The sequence below is a fragment of the Ranitomeya variabilis genome, chromosome 1 (genome assembly GCF_051348905.1).
Source record: "Ranitomeya variabilis isolate aRanVar5 chromosome 1, aRanVar5.hap1, whole genome shotgun sequence".
Classification (NCBI taxonomy): domain Eukaryota; kingdom Metazoa; phylum Chordata; class Amphibia; order Anura; family Dendrobatidae; genus Ranitomeya; species Ranitomeya variabilis.
The window spans coordinates 770,171,874-770,192,255 of NC_135232.1; the positions used below are offsets into that span (position 1 = coordinate 770,171,874).

General features: G+C 45.9%; 9 pseudogenes; all 9 read left to right on the plus strand.

Moving 5' to 3' along the window:
• Positions 1–7: 7 nt before the first annotated feature.
• On the plus strand, positions 8–126 carry LOC143798741 (5S ribosomal RNA; annotated as a pseudogene).
• A 15,198-nt stretch (positions 127–15,324) lies between these two features.
• On the plus strand, positions 15,325–15,443 carry LOC143797479 (5S ribosomal RNA; annotated as a pseudogene).
• A 433-nt stretch (positions 15,444–15,876) lies between these two features.
• Positions 15,877–15,995, plus strand: LOC143798764 (5S ribosomal RNA; annotated as a pseudogene).
• Positions 15,996–17,317: 1,322 nt separating this feature from the next.
• Positions 17,318–17,436, plus strand: LOC143799012 (5S ribosomal RNA; annotated as a pseudogene).
• An 821-nt stretch (positions 17,437–18,257) lies between these two features.
• LOC143798435 (5S ribosomal RNA) lies at positions 18,258–18,376 on the plus strand (annotated as a pseudogene).
• A 399-nt stretch (positions 18,377–18,775) lies between these two features.
• Positions 18,776–18,894, plus strand: LOC143799013 (5S ribosomal RNA; annotated as a pseudogene).
• Positions 18,895–18,971: 77 nt separating this feature from the next.
• On the plus strand, positions 18,972–19,090 carry LOC143798742 (5S ribosomal RNA; annotated as a pseudogene).
• A 442-nt stretch (positions 19,091–19,532) lies between these two features.
• Positions 19,533–19,651, plus strand: LOC143797520 (5S ribosomal RNA; annotated as a pseudogene).
• Positions 19,652–20,084: 433 nt separating this feature from the next.
• Positions 20,085–20,203, plus strand: LOC143797531 (5S ribosomal RNA; annotated as a pseudogene).
• The last annotated feature ends 179 nt before the right edge of the window (positions 20,204–20,382 follow it).

Below are 20,382 nucleotides of genomic sequence, written 5' to 3' on the forward strand. Positions count from 1 at the left end.
GCAATCGGTCAATGGCCACACTAAGCTGAATGTGCCTGCCCTCGTCAGATCGCAAATGCTAAGCAGCTTGAGGCTAGGCAAGTACCAGCATGGAAGACTGGCTGGGAATCCCTGGTACCGTTGACTTGGTTTTTTCGTTTTGATCCAAGCTTTCCCTGACGATTGTATTCCTCTTGAAAAGAGCCGCACTGGTGTGAACAATCTGTCATTGGCCACTAGGGTTGAGCGAAACGGGTCGATCATTTTCAAAAGTCGCCGACTTTTGGCTAAGTCGGCGTCTCATGAAACCCGATCCGACCCCTGTGCTTGTCGGCCATGCGGTACGCGACTTTCGCGCCAAAGTCGCGTTTCAATGACGCGAAAAGCGCCATTTCTCAGCCAATGAAGGTGAACGCAGAGTGTGGGCAGCGTGATGACATAGATCCTGGTCCCCACCATCTTAGAGAAGGGCATTGCAGTGATTGGCTTGCTGTCTGCGGCGTCACAGGGGCTATAAAGGGGCGTTCCCGCCGACCGCCATCTTACTGCTGCTGATCTGAGCTTAGGGAGAGGTTGCTGCCGCTTCGTCAGAAGCAGGGAGAGCGTTAGGCAGGGTCCACTAACCACCAAACCGCTTGTGCTGCAGCGATTTCCACTGTCCAACACCACCTTCGGTGTGCAGGGACTGTGGAAGCTATTTTTTTTTTTTTTTCCCCTCAGCGCTGTAGCTCATTGGGCTGCCCTAGAAGGCTCCGTGATAGCTGTATTGCTGTGTGTACGCCACTGTGGAAACCAACTGCTTTTTTCAAAGCACATATCCTCTTGTTCCTTCCTTTCTGCACAGCTATCTTTTTTGTTTGTCCACACTTTTTATTTAATTTGTGCATCAGTCCACTCCTATTGCTGCCTGCCATACCTGGCTTACATTACTGCAGGGAGATAGTAATTGTAGGACAGTTTTTTTTTTTTTTTTTTTTTTTTTTTGTGGGAGATTAAGATTGGCATTTCTGCTACAGTGCCATCCCTGTGTGTGCCATCTCTCACTGAGTGGGCCATAGAAAGCCTATTTATTTTTTCCGTGATTTGTGTTCTAAAATCTACCTCAACACAAAAACACTACATCAATCAGTGGGAGAAAAATATTGGCCTCAGTCAGGGCTTGTGTGCCACTGCTGTGTGTGCTATCTCTCATTCAGTGGGCTATAGCAAGCCTATTTTTTTTTTTTTTTTTTTAATATTATTTGGTTTCTAAAGTCTCCCTGAAAAAAAAAAAAAACCTAAAAAAACAGTGGGAGAGTAATATTGCCCTTTCAGCTTGTGTGCCAGTCTTGACTCCTGGGTGTGCCACCTCTCTCCCTCTCATTCAGTGGGCCATAGAAAGCCTATTTATTTTTTTTTTTTAATATTATTTGGTTTCTAATTCTCCCTGAAAAAAAAAAAAAAACCTAAAAAAACAGTGGGAGAATAATATTGCCCTTTCAGCTTGTGTGCCAGTCTTGACTCCTGGGTGTGCCACCTCTCTCCCTCTCATTCAGCGGGCCATAGAAAGCCTATTTATTTTTTTTTAAAAATATTATTGGGTTTCTAAAGTCTCCCTGAAAAAACAAAAAATACATAAAAAAACAGTGGGAGAGTAATATTGCCCTTTCAGCTTGTGTGCCAGTCTTGACTCCTGGGTGTGCCACCTCTCTCCCTTTCATTCAGTGGGCCATAGAAAGCCTATTTATTTTTTTTTTTAAATATTATTGGGTTTCTAAAGTCTCCCTGAAAAAAAAAAAAAAACCTAAAAAAACAGTGGGAGAGTAATATTGCCCTTTCAGCTTGTGTGCCAGTCTTGACTCCTGGGTGTGCCACCTCTCTCCCTCTCATTCAGTGGGCCATAGAAAGCCTATTTATTTTTTTTTTAAAATATTATTGGGTTTCTAAAGTCTCCCTGAAAAAAAAAAAAAAAACCTAAAAAAACAGTGGGAGAGTAATATTGCCCTTTCAGCTTGTGTGCCAGTCTTGACTCCTGGGTGTGCCACCTCTCTCCCTCTCATTCAGTGGGCCATAGAAAGCCTATTTATTTTTTTTTTTAAATATTATTGGGTTTCTAAAGTCTCCCTGAAAAAACAAAAAATACATAAAAAAACAGTGGGAGAGTAATATTGCCCTTTCAGCTTGTGTGCCAGTCTTGACTCCTGGGTGTGCCACCTCTCTCCCTTTCATTCAGTGGGCCATAGAAAGCCTATTTATTTTTTCCGTGATTTGTGTTCTAAATTCTACCTCAACACAAAAACACTACATCAATCAGTGGGAGAAAAATATTGGCCTCAGTCAGGGCTTGTGTGCCACTGCTGTGTGTGCTATCTCTCATTCAGTGGGCTATAGCAAGCCTATTTTTTTTTTTTTTTTTTATATTATTTGGTTTCTAAAGTCTCCCTGAAAAAAAAAAAAAAACCTAAAAAAACAGTGGGAGAGTAATATTGCCCTTTCAGCTTGTGTGCCAGTCTTGACTCCTGGGTGTGCCACCTCTCTCCCTCTCATTCAGTGGGCCATAGAAAGCCTATTTATTTTTTTTTTTAAATATTATTGGGTTTCTAAAGTCTCCCTGAAAAAACAAAAAATACATAAAAAAACAGTGGGAGAGTAATATTGCCCTTTCAGCTTGTGTGCCAGTCTTGACTCCTGGGTGTGCCACCTCTCTCCCTTTCATTCAGTGGGCCATAGAAAGCCTATTTATTTTTTCCGTGATTTGTGTTCTAAATTCTACCTCAACACAAAAACACTACATCAATCAGTGGGAGAAAAATATTGGCCTCAGTCAGGGCTTGTGTGCCACTGCTGTGTGTGCTATCTCTCATTCAGTGGGCTATAGCAAGCCTATTTTTTTTTTTTTTTTTTATATTATTTGGTTTCTAAAGTCTCCCTGAAAAAAAAAAAAAAACCTAAAAAAACAGTGGGAGAGTAATATTGCCCTTTCAGCTTGTGTGCCAGTCTTGACTCCTGGGTGTGCCACCTCTCTCCCTCTCATTCAGTGGGCCATAGAAAGCCTATTTATTTTTTTTTTTAAATATTATTGGGTTTCTAAAGTCTCCCTGAAAAAAAAAAAAAAAACCTAAAAAAACAGTGGGAGAGTAATATTGCCCTTTCAGCTTGTGTGCCAGTCTTGACTCCTGGGTGTGCCACCTCTCTCCCTCTCATTCAGTGGGCCATAGAAAGCCTATTTATTTTTTTTTTTAAATATTATTGGGTTTCTAAAGTCTCCCTGAAAAAACAAAAAATACATAAAAAAACAGTGGGAGAGTAATATTGCCCTTTCAGCTTGTGTGCCAGTCTTGACTCCTGGGTGTGCCACCTCTCTCCCTTTCATTCAGTGGGCCATAGAAAGCCTATTTATTTTTTCCGTGATTTGTGTTCTAAATTCTACCTCAACACAAAAACACTACATCAATCAGTGGGAGAAAAATATTGGCCTCAGTCAGGGCTTGTGTGCCACTGCTGTGTGTGCTATCTCTCATTCAGTGGGCTATAGCAAGCCTATTTTTTTTTTTTTTTTTTATATTATTTGGTTTCTAAAGTCTCCCTGAAAAAAAAAAAAAAACCTAAAAAAACAGTGGGAGAGTAATATTGCCCTTTCAGCTTGTGTGCCAGTCTTGACTCCTGGGTGTGCCACCTCTCTCCCTCTCATTCAGTGGGCCATAGAAAGCCTATTTATTTTTTTTTTTAAATATTATTGGGTTTCTAAAGTCTCCCTGAAAAAACAAAAAATACATAAAAAAACAGTGGGAGAGTAATATTGCCCTTTCAGCTTGTGTGCCAGTCTTGACTCCTGGGTGTGCCACCTCTCTCCCTTTCATTCAGTGGGCCATAGAAAGCCTATTTATTTTTTCCGTGATTTGTGTTCTAAATTCTACCTCAACACAAAAACACTACATCAATCAGTGGGAGAAAAATATTGGCCTCAGTCAGGGCTTGTGTGCCACTGCTGTGTGTGCTATCTCTCATTCAGTGGGCTATAGCAAGCCTATTTTTTTTTTTTTTTTTTATATTATTTGGTTTCTAAAGTCTCCCTGAAAAAAAAAAAAAAACCTAAAAAAACAGTGGGAGAGTAATATTGCCCTTTCAGCTTGTGTGCCAGTCTTGACTCCTGGGTGTGCCACCTCTCTCCCTCTCATTCAGTGGGCCATAGAAAGCCTATTTATTTTTTTTTTTAAATATTATTGGGTTTCTAAAGTCTCCCTGAAAAAACAAAAAATACATAAAAAAACAGTGGGAGAGTAATATTGCCCTTTCAGCTTGTGTGCCAGTCTTGACTCCTGGGTGTGCCACCTCTCTCCCTCTCATTCAGTGGGCCATAGAAAGCCTATTTATTTTTTTTTTTTAATATTATTTGGTTTCTAATTCTCCCTGAAAAAAAAAAAAAAACCTAAAAAAACAGTGGGAGAATAATATTGCCCTTTCAGCTTGTGTGCCAGTCTTGACTCCTGGGTGTGCCACCTCTCTCCCTCTCATTCAGCGGGCCATAGAAAGCCTATTTATTTTTTTTTAAAAATATTATTGGGTTTCTAAAGTCTCCCTGAAAAAACAAAAAATACATAAAAAAACAGTGGGAGAGTAATATTGCCCTTTCAGCTTGTGTGCCAGTCTTGACTCCTGGGTGTGCCACCTCTCTCCCTCTCATTCAGTGGGCCATAGAAAGCCTATTTATTTTTTTTTTAAAATATTATTGGGTTTCTAAAGTCTCCCTGAAAAAACAAAAAATACATAAAAAAACAGTGGGAGAGTAATATTGCCCTCTCAGCTTGTGTGCCAGTCTTGACTCCTGGGTGTGCCACCTCTCTCTCTCTAATTGTGGGCCATAGAAAGCCTTTTTTTTTTTTTTTTTTAATATTATTTGGTTTCTAAAGTCTCCCTGAGAAAAAAAAAAAAAATAAATTAGGTGGGAGATTAATATTGACATTAGTGCTTGAGTGACAGTCCTGCGTGTGTGTCATCTCTGTGATTTTGTGCCACAGAAAACAGAGTGTGTAACATTGTGCCTGATTTTCCTTGTGGTCTCACCAACCTGTTAAGGGATATTGAAATCATACTGAAGTTATAGCTCACCGTGTAAGTTGTTTGACAGCAACAAATAAAGTTACTTTGGTTAAGATTTTAAAACAATGAGGAAGTCTGGTGCAAGAGGTCGTCGTGGGCGTTCATTGTCAGCTGGTAATGATGGTAGTGGTAGAGGAGCATCAGGTGGTCGTGGGGATAAAAATATTCCACCTAAGTCTGGAGCTGTGGAGCCAGTTTCGTCGTCAGGCTACACAAGGCCTCGAACGCTCTCTTTTCTGGGAGTAGGAAAACCGCTTTTAAAGGCGGAGCAGCAACAGCAAGTTTTGGCTTACATTGCAGACTCAGCCTCTAGCTCTTTTGCCTCCTCTTCCGAAACTGGTAAATGTAAAAGCAGCGCGTCGCTTGTGGATGTTCACGGTCAGGGACAAGTCGCTTCCTTGTCCTCCTCAGCAAAAACTACAACAAGAGAGAAGGATGCAGCAGGCGACACAACGGGTCACTCCATGGAGCTCTTTACACATACCGTCCCTGGCTTAGAAAGTGAAACATTTAACAGGCCATGCCCATTACAAGTATATTCTGACATGGAGTGCACTGATGCACAGCCACAGCCAGAGTACTATGCTGCTCCTTTGACTCAGACCACCACATTGCCCTCTCAGGGTACAGATCCACAATCAGACCCTGATGAGACTATGTTGCCCCGCCACGAACGCTATACCACCGACCGACACAGTGACACAGACGAAGTTGCACACGAGCTCGAAGAGGAGGTAATAGATGACCCAGTTATTGACCCCGATTGGCAGCCATTGGGGGAACAGGGTGCAGGCGGCAGTAGTTCAGAAGCGGAGGTGGAGGAGGGGCCGCAGCAGGCATCAACATCGCAACAGGTTACATCTGCCGGGCCCGTATCTGGCCCAAAACGCGTGTCAAAGCCAAAACCTGTTGGAGCACAGCGTTGCCATCCGGTTAAAGCTCAGTCTGCAATCCCTGAAAAGGGATCCGAGTCTAGGAAGAGTGCAGTCTGGCATTTTTTTAAACAACATCCAACTGATCAGCGCAAAGTCATCTGTCAAAAATGTTCAACTAGCTTAAGCAGAGGTCAGAATCTGAAAAGTCTAAATACTAGTTGCATGCATAGACACTTAACCACCATGCATTTTCAAGCCTGGACTAACTACCAAACGTCCCTCAAGGTTGTAGCACCCTCGGCCAATGAAGCTAGTCAGCAACGCAACATCCCTTCCGTCACTGTAAGGCCACCATTTTCCGCACCACAGGCAGTATCTGTGCAGGTTTCTTTGCCAGCCAAAAGCAGTCAGGGTCAGGGAATCACCAGTTTTGTAGGAGGAAATATTGCATCTAGGGCACCGGCGGAAACAATACCGTCTCCAACCGTCTCTCAGTCTGCCATGTACACCGGCACACCCGAAAGTTCCACGATCTCCAGCTCTCCAGTCCAGCTCACCCTACATGAGACTCTGGTTAGAAAAAGGAAGTACTTATCCTCGCATCCGCGTACACAGGGTTTTAACGCCCACATAGCTAGACTAATCTCGTTAGAGATGATGCCCTACCGGTTAGTTGAAAGCGAAGCTTTCAAAGCCCTGATGGAGTACGCTGAACCACGATACGAGCTACCCAGTCGACACTTTTTTTCCAGAAAAGCCATCCCAGCCCTGCACCAGCATGTTAAACAGCGCATCGTCCATGCACTCAGGCAATCTGTGAGTACAAAGGTGCACCTGACTACAGATGCATGGACCAGTAGGCATGGCCAGGGACGTTATGTGTCCATCACGGCACACTGGGTGAATGTGGTGGATGCAGGGTCCACAGGCGACATCAATTTAGGGACAGTTGTGCCTAGCCCACGGTCTAGGAAACAGTTGGCTGTAGGCGTTCGCACCCCCTCCTCCTCCTCCTCCTCGTCCTCCTGCAGAAGCTACAGCTCTTCCACAGAACGCAGTCTGCCAACCACTCCATCGGCAGATGACACTGTTGCACACCAGTTGTCCCATTATGGGCCAGCTACTGCCAAGCGTCAGCAGGCTGTATTGGCTATGAAGTGCTTGGGCGACAATAGACACACCGCGGAAGTTCTGTCCGAGTTCTTGCAACAAGAAACGCAGTCGTGGCTGGGCACAGTAGATCTTGAGGCAGGCAAGGTAGTGAGTGATAACGGAAGGAATTTCATGGCTGCCATCTCCCTTTCCCAACTGAAACACATTCCTTGCCTGGCTCACACCTTAAACCTGGTGGTGCAGTGCTTATTGAAAACTTATCCTGGGTTCTCCGACCTGCTCCTCAAAGTGCGTGCACTTTGCTCACATATCCGACGTTCGCCTGTACACGCCAGCCGTATGCAGACCTATCAGCGGTCTTTGAACCTTCCCCAGCATCGCCTAATCATAGACGTTGCAACAAGGTGGAACTCAACACTGCACATGCTTCAGAGACTGTGCGAACAGAGGCGTGCTGTTATTTATTTGTGGGAGGATACACGGGCAGGCAGTAGGATGGCAGACATGGAGTTGTCAGGTGTGCAGTGGTCTAAGATACAAGACATGTGTCAAGTCCTTCAGTGCTTTGAGGAATGCACACGGCTGGTTAGTGCAGACAACGCCGTAATAAGCATGAGCATCCCCCTAATGCGTCTGCTGATGCAAAGTTTGACGCACATAAAGGAGCAGGCGTCTGCACCAGAGGAAGAGGAAAGCCTTGATGACAGTCAGCCATTGTCTGGTCAGGGCAGTGTACAGGACGAGGTAGCGGGCGAAGAGGAGGTGGAGGACGAGGAGGATGATGGGGATGAGTATATTTTTAATGCCGAACCTTTCCCGGGGGCACAGGAATTTGGTTGCGTGTCACGGCCGGGTTCTGGTTTTTTGAGGGACACAAGTGACGTAGATTTGCCTGCAACTGCCCCTCAACCAATCACAACCGGAGATTTGACAACTGGAACTTTGGCCCACATGGCGGATTATGCCTTACGTATCCTAAAAAGGGACACACGCATTACGAAAATGATGAACGATGACGATTACTGGTTGGCCTGCCTCCTTGATCCACGCTATAAAGGCAAATTGCAAAATATTATGCCACATGAGAACTTGGAACTAATATTAGCAACCAAACAATCAACTCTTGTTGACCGTTTGCTTCAGGCATTCCCAGCACACAGCGCATGTGATCGTTCTCACACGAGCTCCAGGGGGCAGCAGACTAGGAGTGTTAGGGGTGCACACATCAGAAGTGGCATTGGACAGAGGGGTTTTCTGACCAGGTTGTGGAGTGATTTTGCTATGACCGCAGACAGGACAGGTACTGCTGCATCAATTGAAAGTGACAGGAGACAACATTTGTCCAGTATGGTTACTAACTATTTTTCATCCCTTATCGATGTTCTCCCTCAACCGTCATTCCCATTTGATTACTGGGCCTCCAAATTAGACACCTGGCCAGAATTGGCAGAATATGCATTGCAGGAGCTTGCTTGCCCGGCAGCAAGTGTCCTATCAGAAAGAGTATTCAGTGCTGCAGGTTCAATATTAACCGAAAAAAGGACTCGTCTGGCTACCCAAAATGTTGACGATCTAACATTCATTAAAATGAACCACAACTGGATTTCGAAATCTTTTGCCCCACCTTGCCCGGCCGACACCTAGCTTTCCTATGAAAAGCTCTTGCCTGTGAATTACTTTTCTAATGTCTAATTTGCTGCAGCTGATTGTACAGCATACGACATGTTTACACCTCCCTAAATGGCAAAACTCCCCACACGGGGCCGTGGTATCGCGACTTGGCGCAAGCACCCGTGAGACTGCTGTTTGTCTGAAGAGGTGGGTGTGCTCGCTTTTGGTTGACGGCATTGCTACTGGGTCCCTCATAGTACAATGTAGTGTCTCTGGCGGTGGTGGTGCGCACCCAACGTCAGACACACCGTTGTAACATGAGGGGCCCTGGGGCGGTCCCGCCGGCCTCAAGAGAGTTCCCCCCTACCCCAGCTCAAAATGTGCTCTACCACGTGCAAAATTATGTCGCACAGCTCCACCAATCTTTAGTCTATTCGCTGACATCATTCAATGTCTGGCACTGACAATACAAATTTGTAGACATCTATGATGCAACTTAAAGTAGTCTGTGTCTGTGTCCTATATTGGCACCATTAAATAGTTACTGCCAAATTACTATGTCAGAAACTCAGTAGATGAGCCCACCCCTGTACCTAAGTATGCCACCTTTTTTTTTTGTTTTGGTTGTTTTGCGAGACATTAACATCTATTTATATTTTGGGAGTACTGGGACAGACACTCCTTGCACTACTCCTCCACTCACCACCAAGCTGCCTGTGTATCCATGTAACCGCTGTAAAACTGCCATGAGCCTATTGTTTGTTATTTTAGGCCTTTGATAGCCTGTCTGCGGCCCCTACTTGCAATACTCCTCCACTGACCACCAAGCTGCCTGCCCGTGTATCCATGTAACCGCTGTGAAACTGCCATGAGCCTATTGTTTGTTATGTTAGGCCTTTGATAGCCTGTCTGCGGTCCCTACTTTAAATACTCCTCCACTGACCAGACCACTGCTGCCCGTGTACCCCTGGAACCAATTATAAAGTGCCTACAGCCAGCCCATTTTCTTATGTTAGGCCTTTGAAGCCTGTCTGCGGTCCCTACTTTAAATACTCCTCCACTGACCACCAAGCTGCCTGCCCGTGTATCCATGTAACCGCTGTAAAACTGCCATGAGCCTATTGTTTGTTATTTTAGGCCTTTGATAGCCTGTCTGCGGCCCCTACTTGCAATACTCCTCCACTGACCACAATGCTGCCTGGAGTGCCTGCCTGTGTATCCATGTAACCGATGTAAAACTGCCATGACTGCCTACTGTTTGTTATTTTAGGCCTTTGATAGCCTGTCTGCAGCCCCTACTTGCAATACTCCTCCACTGACCACCAAGCTGCCTGCCCGTGTATCCATGTAACCGCTGTGAAACTGCCATGAGCCTATTGTTTGTTATGTTAGGCCTTTGATAGCCTGTCTGCGGTCCCTACTTTAAATACTCCTCCACTGACCAGACCACTGCTGCCCGTGTACCCCTGGAACCAATTATAAAGTGCCTACAGCCAGCCCATTTTCTTATGTTAGGCCTTTGAAGCCTGTCTGCGGTCCCTACTTTAAATACTCCTCCACTGACCACCAAGCTGCCTGCCCGTGTATCCATGTAACCGCTGTAAAACTGCCATGAGCCTATTGTTTGTTATTTTAGGCCTTTGATAGCCTGTCTGCGGCCCCTACTTGCAATACTCCTCCACTGACCACAATGCTGCCTGGAGTGCCTGCCTGTGTATCCATGTAACCGATGTAAAACTGCCATGACTGCCTACTGTTTGTTATTTTAGGCCTTTGATAGCCTGTCTGCAGCCCCTACTTGCAATACTCCTCCACTGACCACACCAATGCTGCCCGTGTACCCCTGGAACCTATTTAAAAGTTCATAGAGCCTAGTTATATATTTTATTTACTATTAATAAGGCCATGATGGACTACGCTGTACCACGCTACAAGCTAACCAGTCGACACTTCTTTTGCGAGAAAAGCCATCCCAACCCTCCACCAGCATGTAGAAGACCGCATTGTCCATGCACTCTGGCAATCTGTGAGTACAAAGGTGCACCTGACAACAGACGCATGGACCTGTAGGCATGGCCACGGAAGATTACGTGTCCATTACGGCGCAATGGGTTAATGTGGTGGATGCATGGTCCACAGGGGACAGCCTACTAAGTCTGTCTGCAGTCCCTAATTCAAATTGTCCTCCACTGTCTAAATCGGAACTTCCACCTTCTGGCTTTCGGCCTATAGTATCAGAAATTAAACTGCATTTGGCCTTCAACTTTGGTTAGGGCCTACTAACGGCTTCTGCCCCTCCCTGGTGTTGCCCTCAACTAAATAAAGCTGAGCTTCAACCTTCCGGCTCTCATTATGTGGTTTAAAAAAAAAAAATGGTGGTTAGGGCCTACTAACGGCTTCTGCCCCTCCCTGGTGTTGCCCTCAACTAAATAAAGCTGAGCTTCAACCTTCTGCTCCAAATTACCATTTTAAAAAATGCAATAGGCTTTTCAGGCCTACTAAAGGTGTCTGTCTGTGTGCCCCTCCCTGGTGTTGTCCTCAACTAAATAAAGCTGAGCTTCAACCTTCCGGCTCTCATTATGTGGTTTTAAAAAAAAAAATGGTGGTTAGGGCCTACTAACGGCTTCTGCCCCTCCCTGGTGTTGTCCTCAACTAAATAAAGCTGAGCTTCAACCTTCCGGCTCTCATTATGTGGTTTTAAAAAAAAAATGGTGGTTAGGGCCTACTAACGGCTTCTGCCCCTCCCTGGTGTTGCCCTCAACTAAATAAAGCTGAGCTTCAACCTTCTGCTCCAAATTACCATTTTGAAAAATGCAATAGGCTTTTCAGGCCTACAAAAGGTGTCTGTCTGTGTGCCCCTCCCTGGTGTTGTCCTCAACTAAATAAAGCTGAGCTTCAACCTTCCGGCTCTCATTATGTGGTTTTAAAAAAAAAATGGTGGTTAGGGCCTACTAACGGCTTCTGCCCCTCCCTGGTGTTGCCCTCAACTAAATAAAGCTGAGCTTCAACCTTCTGCTCCAAATTACCATTTTGAAAAATGCAATAGGCTTTTCAGGCCTACTAAAGGTGTCTGTCTGTGTGCCCCTCCCTGGTGTTGTCCTCAACTAAATAAAGCTGAGCTTCAACCTTCCGGCTCTCATTATGTGGTTTTAAAAAAAAAAATGGTGGTTAGGGCCTACTAACGGCTTCTGCCCCTCCCTGGTGTTGTCCTCAACTAAATAAAGCTGAGCTTCAACCTTCCGGCTCTCATTATGTGGTTTTAAAAAAAAAATGGTGGTTAGGGCCTACTAACGGCTTCTGCCCCTCCCTGGTGTTGCCCTCAACTAAATAAAGCTGAGCTTCAACCTTCTGCTCCAAATTACCATTTTAAAAAATGCAATAGGCTTTTCCGGCCTACTAAAGGTGTCTGCCCCTCCCTGGTGTTGTCCTCAACTGAACAAAGCTGAGCTTCAACCTTCCGGCTCTCATTATGTGGTTTTAAAAAAAAAATGGTGGTTAGGGCCTACTAACGGCTTCTGCCCCTCCCTGGTGTTGCCCTCAACTAAATAAAGCTGAGCTTCAACCTTCTGCTCCAAATTACCATTTTGAAAAATGCAATAGGCTTTTCAGGCCTACAAAAGGTGTCTGTCTGTGTGCCCCTCCCTGGTGTTGTCCTCAACTAAATAAAGCTGAGCTTCAACCTTCCGGCTCTCATTATGTGGTTTTAAAAAAAAAATGGTGGTTAGGGCCTACTAACGGCTTCTGCCCCTCCCTGGTGTTGCCCTCAACTAAATAAAGCTGAGCTTCAACCTTCTGCTCCAAATTACCATTTTGAAAAATGCAATAGGCTTTTCAGGCCTACTAAAGGTGTCTGTCTGTGTGCCCCTCCCTGGTGTTGTCCTCAACTAAATAAAGCTGAGCTTCAACCTTCCGGCTCTCATTATGTGGTTTTAAAAAAAAAAATGGTGGTTAGGGCCTACTAACGGCTTCTGCCCCTCCCTGGTGTTGTCCTCAACTAAATAAAGCTGAGCTTCAACCTTCCGGCTCTCATTATGTGGTTTTAAAAAAAAAATGGTGGTTAGGGCCTACTAACGGCTTCTGCCCCTCCCTGGTGTTGCCCTCAACTAAATAAAGCTGAGCTTCAACCTTCTGCTCCAAATTACCATTTTAAAAAATGCAATAGGCTTTTCCGGCCTACTAAAGGTGTCTGCCCCTCCCTGGTGTTGTCCTCAACTGAACAAAGCTGAGCTTCAACCTTCCGGCTCTCATTATGTGGTTTTAAAAAAAAAATGGTGGTTAGGGCCTACTAACGGCTTCTGCCCCTCCCTGGTGTTGCCCTCAAGTAAATAAAGCTGAGCTTCAACCTTCTGCTCCAAATTACCATTTTAAAAAATGCAATAGGCTTTTCAGGCCTACTAAAGGTGTCTGTCTGTGTGCCCCTCCCTGGTGTTGTCCTCAACTAAATAAAGCTGAGCTTCAACCTTCCGGCTCTCATTATGTGGTTTTAAAAAAAAAAATGGTGGTTAGGGCCTACTAACGGCTTCTGCCCCTCCCTGGTGTTGCCCTCAACTAAATAAAGCTGAGCTTCAACCTTCTGCTCCAAATTACCATTTTAAAAAATGCAATAGGCTTTTCAGGCCTACTAAAGGTGTCTGTCTGTGTGCCCCTCCCTGGTGTTGTCCTCAACTAAATAAAGCTGAGCTTCAACCTTCCGGCTCTCATTATGTGGTTTAAAAAAAAAAAATGGTGGTTAGGGCCTACTAACGGCTTCTGCCCCTCCCTGGTGTTGCCCTCAACTAAATAAAGCTGAGCTTCAACCTTCTGCTCCAAATTACCATTTTAAAAAATGCAATAGGCTTTTCCGGCCTACTAAAGGTGTCTGCCCCTCCCTGGTGTTGTCCTCAACTGAACAAAGCTGAGCTTCAACCTTCCGGCTCTCATTATGTGGTTTTAAAAAAAAAATGGTGGTTAGGGCCTACTAACGGCTTCTGCCCCTCCCTGGTGTTGCCCTCAACTAAATAAAGCTGAGCTTCAACCTTCTGCTCCAAATTACCATTTTGAAAAATGCAATAGGCTTTTCAGGCCTACTAAAGGTGTCTGTCTGTGTGCCCCTCCCTGGTGTTGTCCTCAACTAAATAAAGCTGAGCTTCAACCTTCCGGCTCTCATTATGTGGTTTAAAAAAAAAAAATGGTGGTTAGGGCCTACTAACGGCTTCTGCCCCTCCCTGGTGTTGCCCTCAAGTAAATAAAGCTGAGCTTCAACCTTCTGCTCCAAATTACCATTTTAAAAAATGCAATAGGCTTTTCCGGCCTACTAAAGGTGTCTGCCCCTCCCTGGTGTTGTCCTCAACTGAACAAAGCTGAGCTTCCACATTCTGGCTTTCGCCCTATACTATCAGATATTAAACTGCATTTGGCCTACTAGTGTGGTTAGGCCCTTGAAACAGTGTCTGCTGCTCTTGGGTTTGCTACTCCACTGAACAAAGCAATGCCGCCTGTTTAGTCCTGTTACCAATTTTGAACTGCATGTAGCCTACTTTATTCTTTGGCCCTATATCTGTTTCCTCCTCATCCTGCCCATTGCCCAGCCACTGCTAAATGAGTCTGCTGGTACATTGACCTAGACCACTACATTCCCCTTGTACTCTACACAGCCAGAATCTGTCCCTGCTGAAAGTAAGGTTCCCCTTCCCGCATGTTATACCACCTTACACAGGGACAAAGAGGAAGGTGCAGATGAAAGTGCAGGTTCCTTCATCAGGTGGGGGGGCATACTCGTTGGCGACGTCACTGGCACAGGGCCCCTCAGAGTACGCAAAAGTGTCGCTGCTGGTGGGAGGCGCCCCCGCCATGCAAACACACCGCCGTACTTTGAGGGGCCCTGTGCCAGTGGCAATGCGAACGAGTGGGCCCCCCCTGCTTGCTCAGGATCACAGCACTTGCAACTTTTAAATACTTACCTTTCCCTGCAACACCGCCGTGACGTAGTCCGCATTTCCTGGGCCCACGAAAAACTTGAGCCAGCCCTACTCCCCCCACAACTTTCCCCCAATTCCCTATGCCCAACTATTATTATACAGTTAATTAAGATTGGCAAGCTTCAGAAACAAGAATGGATGTTTTTGGCATTAAAATGGGCACTGTAGGTGTTTTCCTGGCCTCCACTCACTGCCGACTATGCTTCCCCATTGACTTGCATTGGGTTTCGTGTTTCGGTCGATCCCCGACTTTTAGCGATAATCGGCCGACTGCACTCGACTCGACTCTGGACAAAATCGGGTTTCCCAAAACCCTACTCGATCTTAAAAAAATGAAAGTCGCTCAACCCTATTGGCCACTCTAAGCTGAATGTGCCAGCTCTGGTCAGATCGCAAATGCTAAGCAGCTTGAGGCTGGGCAAGTTTCTTTTTTTTTTTTTGGGGGGGGTTTTATCAAAGCTTTCCCTTACAATTTTATATCTCTTGAAAAGACCCGCTGTGGTGCTAGTTGTCAGTCAATGGCCGCTCTAAGCTGAATGTGCCTGCCCTCGTCAGATCGCAAACGCTAAGCAGCTTGAGGCTGGGCAAGTACCGGCATGGGAGACTGGCTGGGAATCCCCGGTACCGTTGACTTGCTATTTTGTTTTTCTCAAAGCTTTCCCTTACGATTGTTTTCATCTTGAAAAGACTAGCAGACGCGACAGCAGTTGGTCAATGGCCACACTAAGCTGAATGTGCCTGCCCTCGTCAGATCGCAAATGCTAAGCAGCTTGAGGCTAGGCAAGTACCAGCATGGGAGACTGGCTGGGAATCCCTGGTACCGTTGACTTGGTTTTTTTGTTTTGATCCAAGCTTTCCCTGACGATTGTATTACTCTTGAAAAGAGCCGCACTGGTGTGAACAATCTGTCATTGGCCACTCTAAGCTGAATGTGTCAGATCGCGAATGCTAAGCAGCTTGAGGCTGGGCAAGTTTCTTTTTTTTTTTGGGGGGGGGGCGGGTTTATCAAAGCTTTCCCTTACAATTTTATATCTCTTGAAAAGACCCGCTGTGGTGCTAGTTGTCCGTCAATGGCCACTCTAAGCTGAAAGTACCTGCCCTCGTCAGATCGCAAACGCTAAGCAGCTTGAGGCTGGGCAAATACCGGCATGGGAGACTGGCTTGGAATCCCCGTTACTGTTGCCTTGCTATTTTGTTTTTCTCAAAGCTTTCCCTTACGATTGTTTTCATCTTGAAAAGACTAGCAGACGCGAAAGCAATCGGTCAATGGCCACACTAAGCTGAATGTGCCTGCCCTCGTCAGATCGCAAATGCTAAGCAGCTTGAGGCTAGGCAAGTACCAGCATGGGAGATTGGCTGGGAATCCCTGGTACCGTTGACTTGGTTTTTTCATTTTGATCCAAGCTTTCCCTGACGATTGTATTCCTCTTGAAAAGAGCCGCACTGGTGTGAACAATATGTCATTGGCCACTCTAAGCTGAACGTGCCAGCTCTGGTCAAATCGCAAATGCTAAGCAGCTTGAGGCTGGGCAAGTTTCTTTTTTTTTTTTTTGGGGGGGGGGGTTTATCAAAGCTTTCCCTTACAATTTTATATCTCTTGAAAAGACCCGCTGTGGTGCCAGTTGTCCGTCAATGGCCACTCTAAGCTGAATGTGCCATCTCTGGTCAGATCGCAAATGCTAAGCAGCTTGAGGCTGGGCAAGTTTCTTTTTTTTTTTTTTTTTTGGGGGGGGGGTTTATCAAAGCTTTCCCTTACAATTTTATATCTCTTGAAAAGACCCGCTGTGGTGCCAGTTGTCCGTCAATGGCCACTCTAAGCTGAATGTGCCATCTCTGGTCAGATCGCAAATGCTAAGCAGCTTGAGGCTGGGCAAGTTTCTTTTTTTTTTTTTTTTTTTTGGGGGGGGGTTTATCAAAGCTTTCCCTTACAATTTTATATCTCTTGAAAAGACCCGCTGTGGTGCTAGTTGTCAGTCAATGGCCACTCTAAGCTGAATGTGCCTGCCCTCGTCAGATCGCAAACGCAAAGCAGCTTGAGCCTGGGCAAGTACCGGCATGGGAGACTGGCTGGGAATCCCCGGTACCGTTGACTTGCTATTTTGTTTTTCTCAAAGCTTTCCCTTACGATTGTTTTCATCTTGAAAAGACTAGCAGACGCGAAAGCAATCGGTCAATGGCCACACTAAGCTGAATGTGCCTGCCCTCGTCAGATCGCATAATGCTAAACAGCTTGAGGCTAGGCAAGTACCAGCATGGGAGACTGGCTGGGAATCCCTGGTACCGTTGACTTGGTTTTTTCATTTTGATCCAAGCTTTCCCTGATGATCGTATTCCTCTTGAAAAGAGCCGCACTGGTGTGAACAATATGTCATTGGCCACTCTAAGCTGAATGTGCCAGCTCTGGTCAAATTGCAAATGCTAAGCAGCTTGAGGCTGGGCAAGTTTCTTTTTTTTTTTTTGGGGGGGGGGGGTTATCAAAGCTTTCCCTTACAATTTTATATCTCTTGAAAAGACCCGCTGTGGTGCCAGTTGTCCGTCAATGGCCACTCTAAGCTGAATGTGCCAGCTCTGGTCAGATCGCAAATGCTAAGCAGCTTGAGGCTGGGCAAGTTTCTTTTTTTTTTTTGGGGGGGGGGGGGTTTATCAAAGCTTTCCCTTACAATTTTATATCTCTTGAAAAGACCCACTGTGGAGCTAGTTTCTGTCAATGGCCACTCTAAGCTGAATGTGCCTGCCCTCGTCAGATCGCAAACGCTAAGCAGCTTGAGGCTGGGCAAGTACCGGCATGGGAGACTGGCTGGGAATCCCCGGTACCGTTGACTTGCTATTTTGTTTTTCTCAAAGCTTTCCCTTACGATTGTTTTCATCTTGAAAAGACTAGCAGACGCGAAAGCAATCGGTCATTGGCCACACTAAACTGAATGTGCCTGCCCTCGTCATATCGCAAATGCTTAGCAGCTTGAGGCTAGGCAAGTACCAGCATGGGAGACTGGCTGGGAATCCCTGGTACCGTTGACTTGGTTTTTTCGTTTTGATCCAAGCTTTCTCTGACGATTGTATTCCTCTTGAAAAGAGCCGCACTGGTGTGAACAATCTGTCATTGGCCACTCTAAGCTGAATGTGTCAGATCGCAAATGCTAAGCAGCTTGAGGCTGGGCAAGTTTCTTTTTTTTTTGGGGGGAAGGGTTATCAAAGCTTTCCCTTACAATTTTATATCTCTTGAAAAGACCCGCTGTGGTGCTAGTTGTCCGTCAATGTTCACTCTAAGCTGAATGTGCCTGCCCTCGTCAGATCGCAAACGCTAAGCAGCTTGAGGCTGGGCATGTACCAGCATGGGAGACTGGCTGGGAATCCCCGGTACCGTTGACTTGGTTTTTTCGTTTTGATCCAAGCTTTCCCTGACGATTGTATTCCTCTTGAAAAGAGCCGCACTGGTGTGAACATTCTGTCATTGGCCACTCTAAGCTGAATGTGCCTGCCCTCGTCAGATCGCAAACGCTAAGCAGATTGAGGCTGGGCAAGTACCGGCATGGGAGACTGGCTGGGAATCCCCAGTACCGTTGACTTGCTATTTTGTTTTTCTCAAAGCTTTCCCTTACGATTGTTTTCATCTTGAAAAGACTAGCAGACGCGAAAGCAATCGGTCAATGGCCACACTAAGCTGAAAGTGCCTGCCCTCGTCAGATCGCAAATGCTAAGCAGCTTGAGGCTAGGCAAGTACCAGCATGGGAGACTGGCTGGGAATCCCTGGTACCGTTGTCTTGTTTCTTTCGTTTTGATCCAAGCTTTCCCTGACGATTGTATTCCTCTTGAAAAGAGCCGAACTGGTGTGAACAATCTGTCATTGGCCACTCTAAGCTGAATGTGCCAGCTCTGGTCAGATCGCAAATGCTAAGCAGCTTGAGGCTGGGCAAGTTTCTTTTTTTTTTTTTTTTTTTTTTTTGGGGGGGGGGGTTTATCAAAGCTTTCCCTTACAATTTTATATCTCTTGAAAAGACCCGCTGTGGTGCTAGTTGTCCGTCAATGGCCACTCTAAGCTGAATGTGCTGCTGGGCAAGTTTCTTTTTTTTTTTTTTTTTTTTTTTTGGGGGGGGGTTTTATCAAAGCTTTCCCTTACAATTTTATATCTCTTGAAAAGACCCGCTGTGGTGCTAGTTGTCAGTCAATGGCCACTCTAAGCTGAATGTGCCTGCCCTCGTCAGATCGCAAACGCTAAGCAGCTTGAGGCTGGGCAAGTACCGGCATGGGAGACTGGCTGGGAATCCCCGGTACCGTTGACTTGCTATTTTGTTTTTCTCAAAGCTTTCCCTTACGATTGTTTTCATCTTGAAAAGACTAGCAGACGCGAAAGCAATCAGTCAATGGCCACACTAAGCTGAATGTGCCTGCCCTCGTCAGATCGCAAATGCTAAGCAGCTTGAGGCTAGGCAAGTACCAGCATGGAAGACTGGCTGGGAATCCCTGGTACCGTTGACTTGATTTTTTCGTTTTGATCCAAGCTTTCCCTGACGATTGTATTCCTCTTGAAAAGAGCCGCACTGGTGTGAACAATCTGTCATTGGCCACTCTAAGCTGAATGTGCCAGCTCTGGTCAGATCACAAATGCTAAGCAGCTTGAGGCTGGGCAAGTTTCTTTTTTTTTTTTTTGGGGGGGGGGTTTATCAAAGCTTTCCCTTACAATTTTATATCTCTTGAAAAGACCCGCTGTGGTGCTAGTTGTCAGTCAATGGCCACTCTAAGCTGAATGTGCCTGCCCTCGTCAGATCGCAAACGCTAAGCAGCTTGAGGCTGGGCAAGTACCGGCATGGGAGACTGGCTGGGAATCCCCGGTACAGTTGACTTGCTATTTTGTTTTTCTCAAAGCTTTCCCTTACGATTGTTTTCATCTTGAAAAGACTAGCAGACGCGACAGCAGTTGGTCAATGGCCACACTAAGCTGAATGTGCCTGCCCTCGTCAGATCGCAAATGCTAAGCAGCTTGAGGCTAGGCAAGTACCAGCATGGGAGACTGGCTGGGAATCCCTGGTACCGTTGACTTGGTTTTTTTGTTTTGATCCAAGCTTTCCCTGACGATTGTATTACTCTTGAAAAGAGCCGCACTGGTGTGAACAATCTGTCATTGGCCACTCTAAGCTGAATGTGTCAGATCGCGAATGCTAAGCAGCTTGAGGCTGGGCAAGTTTCTTTTTTTTTTGGGGGGGGGGGCGGGTTTATCAAAGCTTTCCCTTACAATTTTATATCTCTTGAAAAGACCCGCTGTGGTGCTAGTTGTCCGTCAATGGCCACTCTAAGCTGAAAGTACCTGCCCTCGTCAGATCGCAAACGCTAAGCAGCTTGAGGCTGGGCAAATACCGGCATGGGAGACTGGCTTGGAATCCCCGTTACTGTTGCCTTGCTATTTTGTTTTTCTCAAAGCTTTCCCTTACGATTGTTTTCATCTTGAAAAGACTAGCAGAAGCGAAAGCAATCGGTCAATGGCCACACTAAGCTGAATGTGCCTGCCCTCGTCAGATCGCAAATGCTAAGCAGCTTGAGGCTAGGCAAGTACCAGCATGGGAGACTGGCTGGGAATCCCTGGTACCGTTGACTTGGTTTTTTCATTTTGATCCAAGCTTTCCCTGACGATTGTATTCCTCTTGAAAAGAGCCGCACTGGTGTGAACAATATGTCATTGGCCACTCTAAGCTGAACGTGCCAGCTCTGGTCAAATCGCAAATGCTAAGCAGCTTGAGGATGGGCAAGTTTATTTTTTTTTTTTTTGGGGGGGG